At 39.4% G+C, this 20,412-nt stretch overlaps 1 long non-coding RNA gene across 1 annotated transcript in view; it reads right to left on the reverse strand.

Moving 5' to 3' along the window:
- The window catches only part of LOC137198842 (uncharacterized), a 78,817-nt gene extending 60,700 nt beyond the window's left edge, over positions 1-18,117 (reverse strand). The window contains exon 1 of the long non-coding RNA XR_010931691.1: positions 17,528-18,117. This is a non-coding gene — a long non-coding RNA (uncharacterized lncRNA). The remainder of the gene's footprint in view (positions 1-17,527) is intronic.
- Between the last annotated feature and the right edge of the window lie 2,295 nt (positions 18,118-20,412).

Consider the following 20,412-nt stretch of genomic DNA (forward strand, 5'->3'; position numbering starts at 1 on the left):
TTCCACTGTACATGTAATGAAGCATTGTTTTACAGTATTACCTTTAACTAACTAATGGTTCTGAGTACTTCTATGGATGAAGCACTATCTCATGGTGACACTCTGCAATTAAATGAATGGGCGTGTTTACAGTGGAAACTAGATACGCCCAGGAAGGGGGGGTGACTGGAAACTGGCCAGCTGGGATCTGGCAGGGAACAGCAATTCTCAGTGGCTGGTACTGTAAACATTTTCCTGCACATTAGCTTGCTACTTTGTGGAGGTCTACATGTTAGCGCAGACCAGCTACTTTGTATCAAGTACATTTATCTGTATGTTTCCATTTATTGTGCAACCAGTGAAATAAGAGTCTGTTGACAGTCGCTTTGGTGGCATGCGTGATTATAGCTTGATCAGACAGTACGTTGCTCCATGGATGATCGGTAACAGTAACTTTTTAGTGAGCTTTCAGACCTGCGACTCATTATAAATCACAATTCACATTGTAGTCCTGTATATTTATATAAAGAATCTCACCTATGCCCACTCACTGCCATGATCTCCCTCGCCTTGAGTCCCACATCAGACAGTTTCTATATGGCAGTGGTTCTCAGGCTGTGGTTGGTTTAGGACGTGTGTGTCCCTGTCTCTTTGCACATCCTGGGTAACATCTGTGACAGCTGGTTTACTCACAGGGGAAGGGCGGTATACCAGAAGCTGTCTGTCCCAGCTGTTACCCTCCTAGGCTGCAGAGGTCTTTTGCACCAGGCTGAATTTTGCTCAGTAATTTTTTGAGAGATGCAATCATAGCCCCCCATAGATTTTGTCATGGTGAAATACTTTGTTCCATTCTTATCACGTTTTAGGATGAATAAGTCAGGTTTGAGATCCCAATTCCCCTCTTTGCCCCTGCATCCAAAGTGCAACTGAATATCGTACCAGACCTTGTTCTGTAAACCTTTTGGATTTTCTGGACTTAGTGTTGCAGAATATTTTAAGATGCGCTGGTCTTCAGGTAAAATCAGGGGATTGGTGTGCTGTTTTGTCTTTCTCTGCCTTTCTAATCTCTTTTATAAACACATGTGAAAATATTATTAGCTGATATAAATTCTGGGTCCTGCATTAAATTCCATGAACGGCTAACCTGAGGCTGATATAACAATTTAAACCAGCCCGAAGCCCAAGATAGCTGCTGATACTGTAGAGCTCCCCTTTAGATGTTGATCCATAAAACTGCCTCAAGTCAGTATTCAGCTCGGTCTTCTTAACGGACTGAATGTCGATGTTTATATTTTTGAGACCTAGCCAAGTCTGAAAGCAGTTCAAAGCCCATGTTGTTTGCCTTAGCTTCATTTTTGCTCTTCTCTAATTTGTCTAGGTCGGCTGATGTCATATGAGCACACCTGGAAATTTGCACTGAAGAACTTTCCTTCCCTTCGTCCTCTTCTGACAACCATTCATAATTTAACTAAAATGGTATTTGTGGAAATATGTTCATCTTAGCGGTGCAAAGTTTGTTACAATCTAAGATAGATAACAACCATTAATGTAATTAAGAGTAATTAGAACACCTGTAAAGCAGAGTGATACATGTATAGTTAAAAGTCCCAGTGCCGTTATACTCTATATCAACAGTCATGGAATGCCTCTTGTCTAATCAAATTCCTTTGTCGAAACAAACTGTTGTATAGTAGTTAATTTTTGTGAGTTTGTCAAAGTGTGTTTGGTGGCTCATTCAACAAGCTAAGGTGCAGTAAAAGATGTGTGTTTAGGTTTGTAAGTTAGATAAGAAGGAGACTTTCATAGGAAAGCTAATGTGATTTTTTGTTCAGAGATAGCAGGATGCTATCAGGCTCAGTGTGACCATCTGCTCCACCTATGATAGAACGCCACGTTATTGCCTTATTAAAGATTTGATTTGCTGTATTGAAATAAGGATTTTTTTCTGAAAGGAAGGCAATTTGATTTCAATTAGACAATTGGACAAGGGAAAATTGTGACCTGATGGTGGTGCTAGATGAAAAATTATTACAATTCATCCTGTGGAGAACATGAATGTCTGCACCACTTCCAATTTCACAACAATTCATACAACAGTTGTCGAGACAGTTAACTCAAAACCAAAAATGTCATACTCATTGTGGTGCCAGAGGAAAGGTCAGGGCATCACCAAACCATGAATGTCTGTACAAAATTTAATGGAAATCCATTTAATATTTGTTGAGATATTTCAGTCTGGACCAAAGTGATGAAACAACCGACAGATAGAGCAGCCGACAGACTTACACTGCCATCCCTAGACCAACCAGCACTGCCAAGGCTCGTCTTCTGAAGGCTAAATGTGTGTGTGGTCTCTCCAGACAGGGCCTGCCGCCCACTCCCCTGACACTCGGGTGAGATATGAAGAGAGACAGAGTGCTGCAGAGGAAATATCTGTGTTGACATGCTGAAAAACACACTGTCTTCCTCCCTTTTCCCTTTCCTTTCCTCCTCCTCACTTCTCTAACTCTCTCCACCATCTGCTCCCCACCTTTCTACTTTACTTCTCTCTTAGGAAAGGACCTTTAACCACATGAAAATAGATGGTATTTCATCTTTATCTGAATGTGTATGTGTAAATGGAGCATGCTACATCACTGCAGCAGGTTGGTTCACATTGTGGGAGCTTAAATAACTTTGCTCAGCAGTACTTCATCAGTATTAGTCAACCCAACCCCATCGTCTGAATAGTCTGAGTTCAGGTCTGAGTGACCTGAAATACAGTAGCTGAGTGTTTAATTTCGAAGATTAAGATGGCCTCTTCTCATACAGATTTCCTCATGCCCATGAAATGTTAAATACTGGCAGCCAGCCCAGTTTCACTCATCTAAAAGATTCCATGGGCAGCGAAACACCTTTCATTTCAGTGTTTTCTGTGATAATTCAAGGTCATTTACTCTCCAGGTTAACTGTTTGATCTCTGTGCAGGAGGTGACATTGAAACTGCTTCCCTTGGTACAGAGAGCATGACAAATGTTCAGTTTCAAGGCCTTGGCCATATAGTTAGTAATGGTTTGTGCTGGGCTAGAGTACAAGGTGCTGGGAGGAAAGTATTCTCTCGTTCTTGAAGAGGAGGAGGAGGAGGAGGAGGAGAAACTACTGATTTGGATCCCAGCTTGAAAAACTGAAGAATCCCTGACTTGCAGTATTGCAGATGGCCAAACAGCAGGTTCAGTGACTGTTATTGTTTACACTTTGAAAACTGAAAGAAAAGAAAGTTTTTTGTGGAGTTTCAGGGATTCAGATCTTTTACTTCTGTAAATATTGCAATAATATTTAAAAAATAAAAAATAATATCAAAAGTAAAGGTAATCGTTAGGCAACAGAAAGGCCAAGTCAGTGTTATATTGTGACTGTTATTATTATATTATTATTGAATTATATTATTATTATTAGTAGTAGTAGTACTAGTATTAGTATTAGTAGTAGTATCAGTATTATTAGTATTATTAGGGCTGTGCAATATGACTAAAACTCATATCCCAATAACAATACATATCACAATATAGCAAAGCAAAACACAGTAGAGACTCTCACACACTAAAATGAAACAAGTGCACATAAATAATGTAAATAACATAAATAAACATCTCCTGCTTTTTGCTGTCATTTATGGTTGCGCTCTCTGCGGTTCATCGCGGGCAGGGCTATGTTTGTGCTGCACACAGCATACTCGAGATGACGACAACTACACTCGTAACATTACTGTTACCAAATTACGAAAAATACTCCCATAAAGAGTGTGATTTGTGACACAACAAAATAAATGATAGAGCATAATATGAAATGATAGATGTTTTTCTATCGTCACACAATATATATATTGTCATATCACACAGCTTAATTGCTGTGTGAGAAATAATTCAATGGTGTAGCTAGGTTTTGCCACAGTGTTTTTTAGCAGAGGTGGGCCCTTTGCCTCAAATAAAGACCAATTAATAATTGATTCATTGCAACATTAACCTTCAAGGAAAAAGAGAAAGTATGTCATTTCACAAATTAAATAAAACATATTAAATGAGTTACTTTATGAGTTATTGTTCAGACCATCATCTGCTAACTAAAAGGGTCACAAGATGAGATGCATAAGGATATTGGTGGCTTACCATCTATGCTAAACAATTTCCAGGAGAAAAGTAGACTTCGTCATAGGAAGAAAAGAACAGATGTTACTTATTACATTAACAAAGGCTATATTCAACTGTCCCAGTAAGCAATGACAGTGTGACAGTTTGCATGTATAATACCAGAATCCTGAAACTGAAGCAGCTAAATGGAATTCAACCATCATTCATTTTATTATTCACACCTGTGCTTTCCCTTCTGTGACATGTCAAAATGTCTTCAGTCTTCAGAAAAAGGCATTTGTACTGTGTCTTCTTAGGTTGTTTAATATGCATCATATTTTGACAATTACAGGTTTTGTATTGACAATCTTAACCTGCAAAGCAACTAGTACTTGAGGCTTTCAAAATGAATATAATGGAGTAAAAAGTGCAATATTTCCCTCTAAAATGTTTTGGAATCGAAGTATAATAGACCATTAAATAGAAGTTCTAAAGATAAGTACAAATGCCTAAAAATTGAACTTAAAGGGGACATATTATGCTTGTTGTGATGTAATTCATATACTGTCATGATGTCAGACATCCACGTTAAACAAGTTTAAAGCTCCAAGACTTGAGGTGAACATTAAATGCTTCCTGTAAGACAAAAAGCCCAGGTTTTAGCCTGCCCTGAATGCTTTGTTTTTTTTAACTTTATCAATGAGATGACAACTCATCATGCATGTCCTTAATTGCATGGAACAGATACAGTATCCTATTATATCTGTCAAAACATTTAGTTTAGAGTCAGCTGGTTTTAATAGCCATCCTTAGAGCAGGATTGTGGTTTGCAGAATATACGGCAGGTGGGTACACTTCCTGTGGGAGCACTGTCAGCAGAAGCAGCAGCAGTATTGGCCACTGTCAGAGTTAGGAGTCTACCAGCAACTTTTGTTAAATCAGATGTGATGGCTGAACTGTCAGCCATTGGCGTCTAGGGCCAAACTTCGCAGCCACTTTTGTGTCTCGCTAAACGAGCAGTCAGTCAGACTGTCCTCACTTCCTACTTCACTTTAACACCCTGATGCAGAGCAAACTGCTTTCTGGTCAATTTGGAAAGTTTGGTTGAGTGTGTTCATGGGTTTGTGATTTACTCGTTTGCTTTTATTGACTCTGCAATATTCGGCTTCTTGGCAAGCATCTTCGTGTTTTAACTGTCAGCTCCACAAAAGAGAAAATTAGTTTTACCCTTGTGTTTCAGAGGTGTACTTTACTGGTTCACTAACTGAGATGAACAGAGGTCAAACTTGGAATTTTGTTGATGAATAGTGATCTACTGTCTGCAAATCCTGACTTAAAATTAACTGTCATCGTTGACTGTCCTCTCCAGTTATACAGTCTGTGTACTCAATCAGCTGCCAGGTGACTGAGTACACCTAGCTAAAACCAATGCTGTCTAATGCAGCAGAAGACTTTATGGTCATTTTGGAGGCTGTAGTTTGTTATACTGCTGAGCTGTAGTGCATTTTACTGAGGTGTTTCTAGTATTTTGTCGACCCTCATTTAAATCGACGATTGTAAACCAAATATTGTTTTTGACTGCATTAGTTTTAGATAGCTTAACCTAATAAACTGGCAACTGAGCAATTTTTGTGATGCATTTGACTATAACATATATTTTGCTGTAGGGAGAAACAAAATATGTCTCATGATAAATATTATTATCAATTATTCTGACAATTATTTTTTGAGGTATTTGCTTAAACATTCAGTAAAGTTTAGTTAAGTGTCATAAATAATTAAATAATAATAATTAAATGCCATCACAAGTTTCCAAGATGATGTATTTAAATTAAATTTGTTTTGTTTGACCAAAAGTCCAAAACTAAAAAGGTATTACATTTATAATGACATAAATCAGAAAGGAGTGAATCCTCACATTTTAGAGGCTGACAGCAGTGTTTCCCCCAGGTTAACTGCTTTCAGGTGGTGGGGCGGGCCCAAAGCTAACTTTGGGGCTAACTCCCTTCACTTTTCCAGCAGTTGGGAAAACAACAGACAAGACTTTTCTAGGTCTTGAGAAGCTGCAGCATTTATTAAATGACACACTGTATTCTGTACTGTACATTTACTGCCAGACTGACAACTTACTACTAACCTTTTCCTCTACTCCGCTCACATTCACCATCACTTTTCTGCCGCTCACTCAACCACACACTCTCGACGCACACACATTACGCACTGCCTTATTCCTCAATGAAGCTATGCTATTATTATATAAGTACCTTTCACATACATGTCCTTTGATGAAAGAGGAGAGGGAGGATGACTCAAAACAATTCCATGGTAACGTAGGTTGTTATCATGCTCGCACAGTGTGCAAGTGAAAATCATGAGTAGCCCATTGATATTAATAATTGTGTGAAATTTTTACAGCAGCACTTATAGCAATGGTGTGCTACTGCAGAATGAATACAAGAGAAACACTGGACAGTGACTGACTGGCACTCACTGGCATTTTCGCTTCATAAACGACTGAAACAATTAATCGGTTGTCAAGATGGTTGTCAGCTAATACGTCATGACAAAAGTCAGAGGATATAGTGTGTATTGCATATCAAGGAGATGTTGATTTTATTGTGACTTACTCTGCATGCAACAAGTCCTCATACATAACCAGCAAAATAGGTCATTTGTCATTGCCTTCCAAAACAGCTCATGAGTGTTTTCTGATCTAGTGCCACACATTCACTGTTGGAAGGAGACAGGATGCAAACCGCAGTCTTCAGTGTCAAAGTCGTACACTCAACCACCCACCCCAACCGCCTCTCTATGAGGTTTTGTGGCGCCACAACAACATTATGCTACATCCACTTTTACTTCTGAGAGGGGACAGTCATTATTGGCATGACCACAAGAAGTGGCTTGTCAGGAAAATGTACAAGCACAATTGACAAATGATGCTGTTGTTTTTCTGGGAAGGACAGTCTCTCGCTTGTATCTGCATATGTGGTTCCCTCTTGGCATGTCTGTTTTGATAACCAAGTAGAGATGAGCGTGTTTTCTTACTGTTAACTGAGTCTAGGTCATGGTTCAAACCCTCATCTCTCTCTCTGACACACATACTTCACTGAGATTGGATAAAGTGTATTCTATGACACAGTGAAGATGACTACAAATGCACAAAAATTGTTCATATTTGATTTGGCCTCTCATGGGCGCCGGCCTCCTCCAAAGAGGAGAAGTGGTTTGGTGACCAGGCAGACGACACTTTAAATCCCCACAGTCAGAATAAACTGTGGGAGTACTGGCTGAGAGGTAATCCACTCTCCTGAAGTGCTCTTCAGCAAAGCATTTTGCCAAAAAAAAAAAAAATTCCAGCAGAGTGACAGTAGACGACTGCAGTTGCATGCAGCTCAGCTTGTGGGTGTGAGTGATGCAAGTGGATGCATGTGAGGCTCGGTTTTTCTGAAAAGAACAGCCCGTCTTTCTGTACTGCAGCAGCTTATGATTACATGCTACACCGTTTTGTAATTTCATGAGTCACACAATGCTGTGTATGCCTACTGTAAATCACTTTGACTTTCCATCATTTGGCTGCTGTAACAATGGGTTTTAGTATTATGGGGGTGTCTGTTTTTGTAATAACGATACATTACAGTGGATGAATAGACAGAGGTAATGTAAGTGTGTGTGAAAGAAGGAGAGAGAAAACAGTGAACCGAGAAAGAGAGTATGTATGTGTGTCAAAAAGAGAGAGAGAGAGAGAGAGAGAGAGAGAGAGAGAGAGAGAGGGAGAGACAGACAGAAAGCGCCCCTCCATCTCTTGAGCCTTACGTAGAGTTGTGTTTGCCAATCTCTGCTTGTTTGTGTGTGTATGTATGTGTGTGTGAAGTGAGATATGGCAACAGTGCCATCTAGTGCACGCACTTATTTTTCAGACTATTGTTTAGCTGTGTCCACCGTGTTTAACAGCTCACAGTGGAAACACGCAGACAGGATCACATGTGATAAACATCATGAGTCAGATTCAACTCAACCTCAACTATCTGTGTGTGTGTGTGTGCGCTTCATTTCTACTGGTTTTGTCTCCCTGACTAAAAACAAAACATCCATTCTTAGTGTGTTATGCAGATGCATCTGCAGATACTTGAAACTTGCTTAAGATGGGTAATCCATCACAACGACATTTAATCAGCCTTATTTTTTTATATCCAAGTTACATTATCGTTGCATGCAACTGCAGCTGTGAGCAGAAACTGTTTATCAGCTGTCGTCCTTGGTGCGTTCAAGGATGCTCAGACACATGACATTTACTATAGTAGTCAGCTGCTGGCCAGTATCTTTTATAATAAATATAATGAATAATAAATTCTTGTTTTGTGTGATTTTCTGACAGTGAAGCTCATTAAATAAAATTCTTTTTGGCATCAGACCTTTGAATCTCTTTCCCATAAGATAGTATAGGAATCCATTACGCTGTCATGATATCCAAGGGCACTTATAGTTTTATATTAACATTGTATTAATATGCTTTCATTTATTTCCTTTAATTTGTTCCCTTGGGACATCCCTGTGTGTCATTTTGTTTTCTACCTATTGGAAAATCAAAACTAATGGTGCTCTTGTGTACCATCACTCATCATGAGACTCAAGGGATCAGACTGTCGGGTATTGTGACAACAGAGTCTACATAGAGCAACTAAATGAGAAGAGGGATCAGAGAATGGATGGATATTGGGTAAGGGGATGGATGAGGAAGGGAGAGGTACGTTTTAATGGTTGAGAAGGAGTGAAGGGAGGGTAGGCTGAGAAATCTGAGACTATTAGGAGAGGCTGAGTTAACCACATTCAGTATGAGTAAGACTAACAAGACGTGTGCTTCTTGCTTCTTTTTTTTTTTTTGGTGCACACTGTCCACAAATGTGCAATATTTTCTCCCAGCTCACCATTAACTTCTTTTTTCCAATGGAGGAATGACAGAAAAAGTTTGAGAACCACTGACTCAAACAATGAATCACTTATAAAAATTGTTACTGATTAATTCTCTGTCCATCGACAGTCAGCTAACGGTTTCAGCTCTAGATGACTGAATATGTAGGAGGTCCGGTAAGGAAGGATGGTAGGCTTAGGCAGTATCTATTTTTGCAAACCGTCATACTTTCCTGACAAAAAAAAAATGTATAAGTTGAGCTGCTGGTAGATTGAAGTCATTGTAGCATATATGATATTGTCTAGCCTACAATACTGTGTGCCTACTTAGAGAAGTCTTGCTGGATTTATATACTTATGGCCCATAGAATAATGAACAGATAGGAAATAAGCGTCCTTCCCTTCTTCTAGATTCTTGCTTGAGGACCCGATGACACTTGTTGTTGCGGCGGCCACCAACACATAAGTGGGCTGAACGGAGACAATGCAGCTGTCTTAGCTCTGTTTTTGGTCTCTATCAATTCCTGAGGGAAATATTTGGCTCTTCAGTCGCTAAATGCTCCCTTGTGTTTACCAGATAGTCACTAACTGTATCTGTTTGCTGTTGAGCAGGGTCGGAAAGCTAAACAATGAGCTGAAACTCACTATGAAGCTTTGTAAAGCCGAGAGGAGCTGCAGAGTCATTGATAATTCTCTGTAGGTTCATCATTACGAGTGACGCTTCTCACATAAATTGTCATTTGATACATTGCTATTATGAAAAATATTGTCAAATAAAAAAGCAAGTAGGCTTGATGAGTGATTACAGGTGAAGTTGAGATAGTTGGCCTTTACTTTTGTTCAAGTGCCCCATATTACCCCCAAATCCCCCAAACCTTACTCTGAACTATGCAGAGTCTCAAAACATCACAATTTGATCCAAATGCTGCTCAAAGAACTTCTTCTTTCATGCACAATGAAACCAATATTTATTATTCAGTTGAAGCCATTTAAATGAGCAACCCCATATACATGACAGAAAGTCCTGGTCCTGCACTTCTAAAATTTACATTTTAAAGGCTCATTATTATGATTTTGTATTTCTCTGTAATGTAGCACAGTGTTGACAATGTTACTTATAACATCTTTCTCAGCTCTGGAACTCAAACTATTTTCTGATGCCCCCCAAAAAAATATACATTTAAATAATTAAATTAATATCATAAACGTGTAGCAACTAGACGACTGACAGCTAATCTTTGGTCTGGGGCAGCTGTAGTACAGTCATGCTCTCTTGGCCGCTGAGCAGCCGGAGCACTTGAAGGTCAAGTGCCCGGCCCAGAGGTACTTGAGTAGCGGTCGGGAGGGCAAAGATGGTTATTCTCACATTCTGTACAAAACTCACCGACTGGTCCAAAGGTTTTAGCCACTGTGGATTTCTCTGCCCATCAGGCTACAGAGGCCAGACTAACAAGTCCGATACTTGAGGTCACACTTTATTTGGATTGTCCAATACAGATAGTCATCCTACTAACTAGAAACTGCAGTGTGCCAGTCATAAACAGTTGACTTTCTAATTATGTGAAAAGTGTTTTGAGTGTCTGAGGTTAATCTTAAGGTTGAGTTTAGGGTTAAAAGCGAGGGAAAGATTAAGATTGGAGTAAAGTTAGGATCAGCAGTAAGCAAATATTCAAGTGACATCCGCTTGCGTATCGGCAATGGACTATCTGAGTGTTATCCCATTTTTGTCACTTTTTACAGTCTAATGAAATGGTAAACAGACTGTGTTTATATAGCACATTTCTAGTCTTCTGATCACTCAAAGTGCTTTACACTACACGCCACATTCACCCCTTCACACACACTATCATACGCCAATGGCAGAGGCTGCTGCAAGGTGCCTGCTCATCAGGAGGAGTTTCTAATCACTGACACACACACTCAGCACAGCCTTCGGAAGCAATCTGGGGTTCAGTATCTCGCCCAAGGACACTTCGACTTGCGGATCGGGCCAGGGATTGAACCGCCGATCTTCCGATTAGTGCACGACCCGCTCCACCTCCTGAGCCAGAATGCAGTCAGTCCTAGAATTACAAAACAAGATGTTTGGATTTGGTTGCTGACATTCTGAATCGAGGAGCAGTGCGTGTATAAGTGCGTATCCTGTAGTAGTGGGCAGAACTTGCTCAGCTCTGCCTCTTCATGGAGATCTATTTCAATGCCTTCACTTAACAAAAAATTAGTGTTTCAGGTGCTGCAGTCATTGGTGTTTTTGGAATATAATCTTATAAATATGCTGATAGCTTTTCCTCTCCAAAATCTTCTGCAGTGTGTGTGTGTGTTTCTGAGATGAATAGAGTCTAAGATGAGGAGAGGGTCATCAGCAGTGCTTATGTTTACCATCCTCATCCCCAAAGACACACACACATACACATGGGCTAGCTCTCACACACACACACACAAACACATTTTGTCTGCAGGGCCTTTTCCCTTCACAACACTGGTTGCCGACAGCAACATGCCCTGAGCTGATAAACTTTATCAACCGACACACACCTGTTCCTGTGTACAACCACACACATGCACATAGCTCCACATAGGCACGCTTCTTGCTTTGCTCTTCTCACAAGGTAGACACCTGCTAGTGTGTGTGTGTGTGTGTGTGTGTGTGTGTGTGTGTGCGCGCGTGTGTATGTTTGTGTCTGCGTTAGTGTGGAAACCGTGTAAATGATGTTAGGGGGCCTGAGGTGACAACAATACACTCCTGGCTTGAGTACACGACACACATCATTGCACACTCACAAACACACAATCGCAAACACTTAAGCAACACACAAAAACATGAACATACACACACGGGCAAACACACACACAAGAATAAAAACACACACACGGTGAATTCAAATAACATTTACACGTCTCTTTAGAGATTGTCATTATCACTGCTTTCCCACCATGCAAATATGTGTGACTGTTTGTCTTATTGTGTGTGTGTGTGTCGCTTGCCCTGTCTCCTCTTCAAACTGTGCCTGTGTGTGTGTGTGTGTATTTGCATGCGTATGCACACTGTATGCAATGCTGATCATTATTATGGCTGGGTAGACCAAACCTCAAAACACCAACCAAAATACGTCATCAAGTAAAGAGTATTAAGTATTAAGTTGGCATCTAATCAGGAAACTTAAGGCTTTATTTTATTCAGGCAATTTTCTATATGTAACACTGATAGATTAAGCAGTTTGGCTTATTTTGTTTAATGAAAAAAAGAGTTAAAACATGTTTATATCCACTGCACTAAGGTATCGAAAAAGTAGTTTGTTGTCTTTACCAAAAGTCAGGTGTGATATTGGTACAGATATTGAAAATTGTCTATAGTCCGCAGTACTAAACACCTGATCCTAAATATAATGAGTAACGTATCAGTTATAAAACTCAAAAAAGCTATTCACCGTATTCAGTAGATATTTAGAAAACATCCTATTAAACATATAATGCAGTGGTTTCTTTGGTGGACAGCAGATATTATGTTTTAAAAAAGTAGGCAAGAACATTCAGATGAAAACTAAAACAAAGCGTTGAGCAGACTGACACAGACTGAGTAACAATGTAAAACAACAGTGAAATCAAACACCATTTATATACGACATGCTGCCCACAACTCCGCGACCCAAAAGCGCCCAACTCAGAGTGTGTGGACGATCCATCTGTCAGTCTGCTGCTGCGCTCTACTGCTGCGTGATGGATGCAGGAGGAAGTCTGTACATGCTGCTTTGAAAATAGCTTGTACTTAGTTTCTCAAAAAAAAGGAGAAAAGAAGTCATTTTTTAATTTAGGATTGAGGTACCCTGTTAATAAAACAATCTTTTCTGCTGAGGAAGACTGTGCACTACAATCAAAAGCTCCAGAACAGCTACTAAATGGACCTGGTTGTGAGGTTGTTTTCGTCAATAAGATCAAATAATGGTTTTAAACCTTAATATTCTAAATAGCTCCATTACAGCTGTGTGTGTTTATGTGTGTGAGAGCAAGACTGAAACATTATAATACTAGAATTATGCTCATGTTAAAAAATTTACACTAAATTTCATAATCCATAAACACTACTACATGTCAACAGATCACTTTTGTTTTCCTTATACATAATGATTTTGTTGAAACATTTAAATATTTTTCTGTAGTTTTACAGTAAGAAAAAAGGCAACATGTAGACGAGATGGGGCTTTTTAGTTTATCTTCATTTATAGTAGGGCTGCAACTAACTTTTTTTTTTCAAGATCAATTAATCTGCAAATTATTTTCTTGATTAATCAATTGAGCATTTGATCTATAAAATGTCAGAAAATAGTGAAAATAGCCTCTCACAACTTCCCAGAGTCCAAGCATCTTTAATTTGTTTATTCTGTCAAAACAAAACAGTCAAAAACTTCAAAATATTGTTTTATCTATCATATTATCATAGAAGACTTTTTTAAAACTTGTAAATGAATTTCTGACACTTTTGCTTAAAAATTATTTAAATGAATAATAAATTATTAAAACTGTTTCGCATTTATTTTTTGTCAATCATTTCTTATCATTTTCTTTGGGCAGGGGGTTAAAAAAAAACATCATCCAATGATTTTCACCAAGTCTTTGTGTCAGTCAGTAACGTTGCGATGATGAACGCCAGTCACACTGCTTTTGTCACTCTGTCAGCCTCTCTGTCAGTCACTCTGTCAATGTCAACTAGCTAGCTAGCTCCGCAAGGAGGGAAAACCGGCATCAATCAGGCTCTGTCAGCGGCAGGGCCCATTACTTTAGAGGGATTATGATATCAGAGATCATAGGCCTATGGGCTAACAAACCAAGAGACAAATAAATGTTGAACTCTTGAAAAAGTGCTTCCATTAACGCTTCATTCAGCTCATCTAACTGTGCAAATATTTGCAGTCATAAAGCCTATTGTTTCTGAATTTAAAGTACTTGCACGCAACAAGAATATCGGGGGATCTTGATGGTTTTTATCTAAACACACACACACACAAAGTTGTGGCCTTGAGAAAGGCATTAAGGCATTATGAGTGTGTATTATGGATTCAAACAGAAATTAAATGGAAAATAAAGGAAGAGGTTACGAGCAGAATGGCATTTATTCAGCGTGGATTGTGTTCATTTCAAATTATGTCAGTGCATCAAGGTGCCATCCCGCCCGATGCCAGTTTGCAGTCTAGCTGTGACATGGAAACGCAAATACAGACACAAACACACATATGCATGCATATAAAAACCTCCCTGCATTCACGCACACCTCTTTAAGTCATTCTTTCTCTCTCACAGTGCCACAGTGACCCTGACTGGTGGAAAAGCGGTACTGCAGTGCTGGGAGGCGTGACTGGCATACGGTGTGTGCATATGTGTGTGCATGCGTCTGTATGTGTGTGTGTGTGTGTGTGTGTGTGTGTGTGTGTACTGTAATTACTACAGAAGATAAATCTTGTTAATGAAACAGACGGAAAGAAGAGGACTCTGGAGAGGGAAAGGAGGAGCAAGAAGAAGAGAGATGAGGGGAGGAAGGGAAAAGGGGAGGAGGTGGAGACAGAAAGCAAAAAGGAAGGAAGGATAGAAAAAGGGGATAAAAATGAAAGAATATGAAGGGTGAGAGAAGAAATGATGGAGAGGAGACAGGTCTCAGGGGAATAGAGTAAGGGGGGAAAAGTTGACTGTCACGTTTTGTTTCATTGCATTATATATCAGTATTGAGAGAGTGACGCAGAGGAACAGAGGAGGAAGGCGTGGATGGCAGGGTGAGAGAAGGATGGAGAGAGAGGGAGAGAGAGAGAGAGACAAGTGAGTGCAGACATAGAGAGGAGGAGACGAATGAGGAAAGGAAAAACGCAACCTGGAGAAGCTCCATTTTCCTAAGAAAATATGCATGTGAGTGCGCTCGCTGAGTTTAAAGTGCTGGAGTGTAACCAGTCATGCATATTAATACGAACAGAGTGTGTTAGATGTCTATTGGAAGGACACTGAATTAGTGTACAAAGCCTGTAAGACACATAAGGTATAACAGCCTGCGAGGAGTAGACATGTGTATGTGCAGGTGTTTCTGTATTTGGGAGATGAATAGGGGCATGAGTAGACGAGAAAGTGGAGACACTGGACAAAAAAACCCCAATAAAATCAGATAAGAAAGCTTCATCCTCCTGGAGTGGGCCTTAATCCTCTTTCACACATTACACCTGGTAAATTACTGGGTTAACCTCTCAGGCACCACTATTGATTTTCACTAGTCACACATGCAGCTACATTGAGGAACTATTCCAGCTTGCACCTTTTCACACATGCAATGGCAATGCTGAAATAGATGGGGCAAGGTACAGTCCAGCAGATGGCGGTAATGCAACACTTATGGATGCCAACCGCCATAAAACTCAACAGAAGAAGAAGAAGAAGCCGAAGAAGAAGAAGAAGAAGCCACAACGGAAAACGTCGCTTATCATTTTCAGGAACACGACAGGCAAGGAGCACCTTATTTTTTTTCTCACCTGCATTCTGCGAAGACCCGTTCTATTCTGCTTCTGATTGGCTGGTACTCGTTGTCGTCATTGGTTGGGTTGGTGTATGCATGAGGAGAGCCAATCAGAGGCAGAGCAGGGGTGGGTCTTCACAGAATGCGGATGGGAAAATGAATGACGTGCAAGGAGCTGTTTTTGTCCGATGCCAATGTGCTTGTAATGTATTTAATATTCAACAAGTTTGCGAGACACCTGCAAAAGCAGTGGCAAGGCAACCGTAAACAAGTCGGGGATTCAAATACGTCTTCAGCTGAGTCTTGTCATTAATTTGCTCGCTCCACGTGAAAGCGTCTTTCACCAGACAGATGTAACCTTTTACATGCTTGTCCCTACAATGTTACTGTTTACATTCACAACACAGCTGAACTGGCATTTTTCCAGAAACGTTAATAGGTCTTGAGGTGGGAAATTGGCGGTACAGATTTCCCTGAATATCGATCCCTGCTTCCATTCATACATGACCCCATTCAGGAAATGTTCCTGAACATTTCAGGGATAGACAGCATGTGTGAAAGGGGCTTTAGTAACTGACAGCGACAGACTGCATCCCTGGACTTTGACCCAGAGCAGCCGAACACAACTGCCACATGAGTACTACATTGTCCTTGGAAGGACTGTTTCGATAGCCTAACTTCACATCAAAATATAGATTTAAATTAAGCTTAAATCAGATTAAGGTTGTTTTTTAGGATAACTGGAGGCATATATTGTATAAGATATCTCTTTCAGACCATTTATTCACTGTAATGTAGCCGGAGGGGAAAATGTGAAGAAGCCTATCTAAAAACCAACAAAAGCACAAGCAAGTTTTACACATCTCCAAGATGTACAGACAGGGCTGAGGATGCAGAGGTCGTGTCATCTACATTTTCTTTTTGGAAATTTGGGGAGCTGAAGTGTACAGTTTACATTTAAGAACTTAAAGTTTTCTCCAAATTCCCAGAGTGCAATTAAAAACTAGCGATAGAGCCTTCAGTGTTTACACACCTAAAACTTCCCTAAAACTCATCTAACCTGCTGAACTGAGATTTGCATGAATGGTATTTTCTCATTTTCTTTTTTATTTAATTTAGCTTTTAATTAATGTCGTGCGTGTATGTATAGGTGTTTATATGTGCATGCCTAAAGGATCAAAGTTGAATACTTTTTAACAGTTGATGCTGATACTTTTGTGCTTAGACATATGACCTCTGCAGTATTTCTAATATTCTGGTAACCCCTGATGGTGCTGGTTTACAAGTAAAGTTAACCTTTTTAGATCTGAAGTACGCTCTAAGACACAAATCCTATATCAAAGCTTGCAACTAGTAGATGGATTATAGGCGACAGAGTATTATTCAAATTCAAAGGAAACAATGCATATACTGTGTCCTTTGAATTTTAATATAACATCTACATATATCTACATAGCTAACAGTATATGTGTGTCTACTCTATCTAAAAACGTATAGAGATTGTACCGCAAAGCTTTTTCCTATCTCAGATACAAATACAAACCAGTGCTGGACTACAACAACACAACACTCAGTGACAGATTACATTTAAAGATTTACCTTCACGTCAATGCATGTATCAGATACATGACTTACCTCCTGTTTTAGGGATGCAAAAGTAGCCGACAATACTACTTTGCAAGTTACTTATTAAAGCTAATTCCTCAGGACCAATTAAAAACAAAAGCAAGCATGAAACAGACAGCAAGCAACCCCGAGACCTCTCTACACAGACTACAAACAATCATAATTCACACAGAGCAGTGACCTGACAACTGAAAGGGTCGCAGATGCCAAATTACTTACCTTTTTAATTTAATTACCCTACCAGGCTCAGTCTGTGTCTTTGTTGGCGACACACAGTGGAAAAAGCCCAACAAGCAGTTAGATTTTGCCTATTATAAGCTATTTAATCACATCAGCAGCTGTATAGTAAGTTTAGTTCATACAGAAAGTGAGTGAAAGGAGGAGGAGAAGGAGAAGGGGATGTGTTTGCCTCACCTACCAGTATTTGAAGAAGGCTGTTGCTGCACTTCCCGGCGGGTAAGTGTCCAATAATTAGCTTACGTCAAATAATTTCCCTCTGGACTTGAGTTCTTCCTCCTCAGATGATTCCGTTGATATTTCTGTTGGAGACTGTCCAACTCTCTCCTGCCCGTGTAGCCCAACAAAATCATCTTCTTCTTCTTGGGCTGAGGTCCAATTTCGAAATAAGCCCGAAATAAATCCACAAACATCTCAGTCAGACATTTTGCGCGGTCGTTTTCGACCAAAAACTCCCAGAAATCCGCCCTGCATCGCTGCTAACGGCCGTTAAAGTTAGCTTAGTTAGTTAGCTTATTAGCTTCGTTAGCTAACATCAGTACTGGAAAACTTGCCAACTGTCCCGGTTGATTTATTTAAATGACGTTGCTCACTTTTATGGGTTTGTTAGCCTCCCTTAACTGTTTTTTTCCAGGACCCAGTTGCATTCACGTTACTCTTTATTCATATTTGCTACTAACTAGTTATATTACAAGTCAAGACACCTTCACCTGTCTTCATCAATCACCGTTTGATCCAGAGGGGCGCTGTTTGAAGAATCATAACTGGGAAACACATGGCCACGACAATACTAAATATAATATGACAAAGAAAAGGGTAGAAACCCATATTTAGCATTTATAAGCAGTAGGCTATACAAACATTACATACAGTGGTTTGTAGCAAACAATAATGTAGTTAGGCTATGTTAAATTGGAGATATAAGGGCATTTTAAGTGTTTAGTATTTGTCAGCTATAAACTTCTCCTGTGAATACATAGGCTGCAACCAATGATTATTTCATTATTGATTAATTATTTTCTCAATTAATCAATTAATTGTTTTGTCTATAAAATGTCAGAAAGTTATGATTTTCTAATGATGTCTTCAAATGTCTTGTTTTGTCTGATCGACAGTCCAAAATCCAGAGATATACAGTTTACTATCATGTTTGACACTGTTAGGGACCAAACAGCAACGCACATGGACACAGGTTTTTGTGTCCATGTGCCTTCTGTTTTATTTTTGTGGGGGGTTTTTTTCAAAAGGTTGGTTTTTATTTACCCCTCCTCCCCAAAAAATGCAAAAAAGGACAAAGCAGTTGTGATTAATAATTAAATTAGGCCATCAAAAGAGGTCAACAGGATAGAACTGAACTCAAAATACAGCACATCGCACTGCATAATTTAACTGACCACAACAGGGACAAAACTGACCTAACTAATGACACATGAGGTGAACATATATACTGGCTGACCAAACCATTTAACAAACATGAGGGGTGGAAAAACACCATAGGCTAACTAAAGTAACTATGAAAAAACACTACATAGACAATGTGCTTCTAACTCAATATTGACTAATAAAGATCTAGACACAATAACTATATTAAACTCACAATATTAACTGCAGAATTCACAAACAACAGGCTCTCCCCCCAAATCCCCCTTGCTGTTGCAGGAGGTTGGTATAGTCCAGGGCCTGGGTGTAGGTAACAGTGCTTAATAGATCAGCCAATCTTTTACATGATGGAGGCCTGACATCAACCACAATAACTCAAAAGGAAAAACTAATAAGAAAATAATATTAGTACAACTTTGAAGTAACAGAACTTAATTGTTGATGATGCAAAATTAACTAAATACACTTCATCTAGAAACTATGTATGTCAGAAATACTAATAAACTTGTGCAAAATCAAATTGTGTTGGTTATTTAGTTATGAAAATTGTAAGTGATTGTAAACCTAAATAAGAGAAAGTAATATCAAAGTGAGGGTGAGTGGACATGATATTATCCACAATATTAGTCGGCTGGTGTGACTGTGAACGCTTCAAGCTTCAAATCCTCACTTCTGAGGAGCTGCAATTTTTGGAGGCATTTTTGTTAAAAAATGTACTAAAACTATTGTAATAATAAGTTCTTATCTGGAAATGTGTCAATCAAATCTAAAAGTTTGAGGTCAGAAAAGGTCAACGTAAAAGCTACCTTTATATGAATAAATCAGGAAGATTTGAAACTTGACTTATCCAACTTGTTCAAGTAAAAGCATACAAAATTACATAGGCTCACTGACTGCATTTACACCCTTTGAAAAGTATGTGCGTGCGTGTGTGCGTGTGTGTGTGTGCGTGTGTGTCTGTGTGCACCTGGTAAAATGGAACTGTCATGGCCAGAATGGGCACTTTGATCATTTTATGTTCACAGGTGAGGAGAGGGACGTAGAGAGGAGTCAAGTGTAAAGAAAAGGAGGGAAGAGGTAAGATGGGAAGGAAAGGAAAGGAAAGGAAGAGAAGAGAGGTGAAACCCAAGAAAAAGGAGAGAAAGAAGAGGACAATAAAAGAAAATTGGGATATAGGAAGAGGGAGGGAGAGAAGAAAAGAGGAAAGAGAAAATGTAGATGGGCGGGGTTGAAAGGGAAGGAAAGGAAAGGAGAGGAAAGGAAAGGAAAGGAAAGGAAAGGAGACTAGGAAGGAGAGGAGAGGAGAAAGGAGGAAAGAAAAGGACAAGAAAGAAAAGAAAGGAAAGGGGAAGAAGAAGAGATGGGAAAAGAACAGTGAAGAGAGGAAATGTAAGGAAAGAAGAGATAAAGAAAATAATATGGGAATAGGAAGAAGAAGAGGAAAACAGGAATGAGGAAAGGAAAAAAATAAATATAGAGGAGTTGAGTGGAAAGAAAAGAAAAAGAGGAAGAGAGAGGAGGGAGAATAATTTAGCGCAAAGAAAAGGAAGGAGAGGATAGAGGGAGAGCTGAATAAAAAGGAGAAGGAAATATGTATGAAAATGAGACAGGAGAAGAAAAGACAGGACAAGAAAATACAACAAAAGAAGAAAGAAGAAACTGAGGATGATGTCGAGAGAAGAAAGA

The sequence above is a fragment of the Thunnus thynnus genome, chromosome 15, assembly GCF_963924715.1.
Source record: "Thunnus thynnus chromosome 15, fThuThy2.1, whole genome shotgun sequence".
Classification (NCBI taxonomy): Eukaryota; Metazoa; Chordata; class Actinopteri; order Scombriformes; family Scombridae; genus Thunnus; species Thunnus thynnus.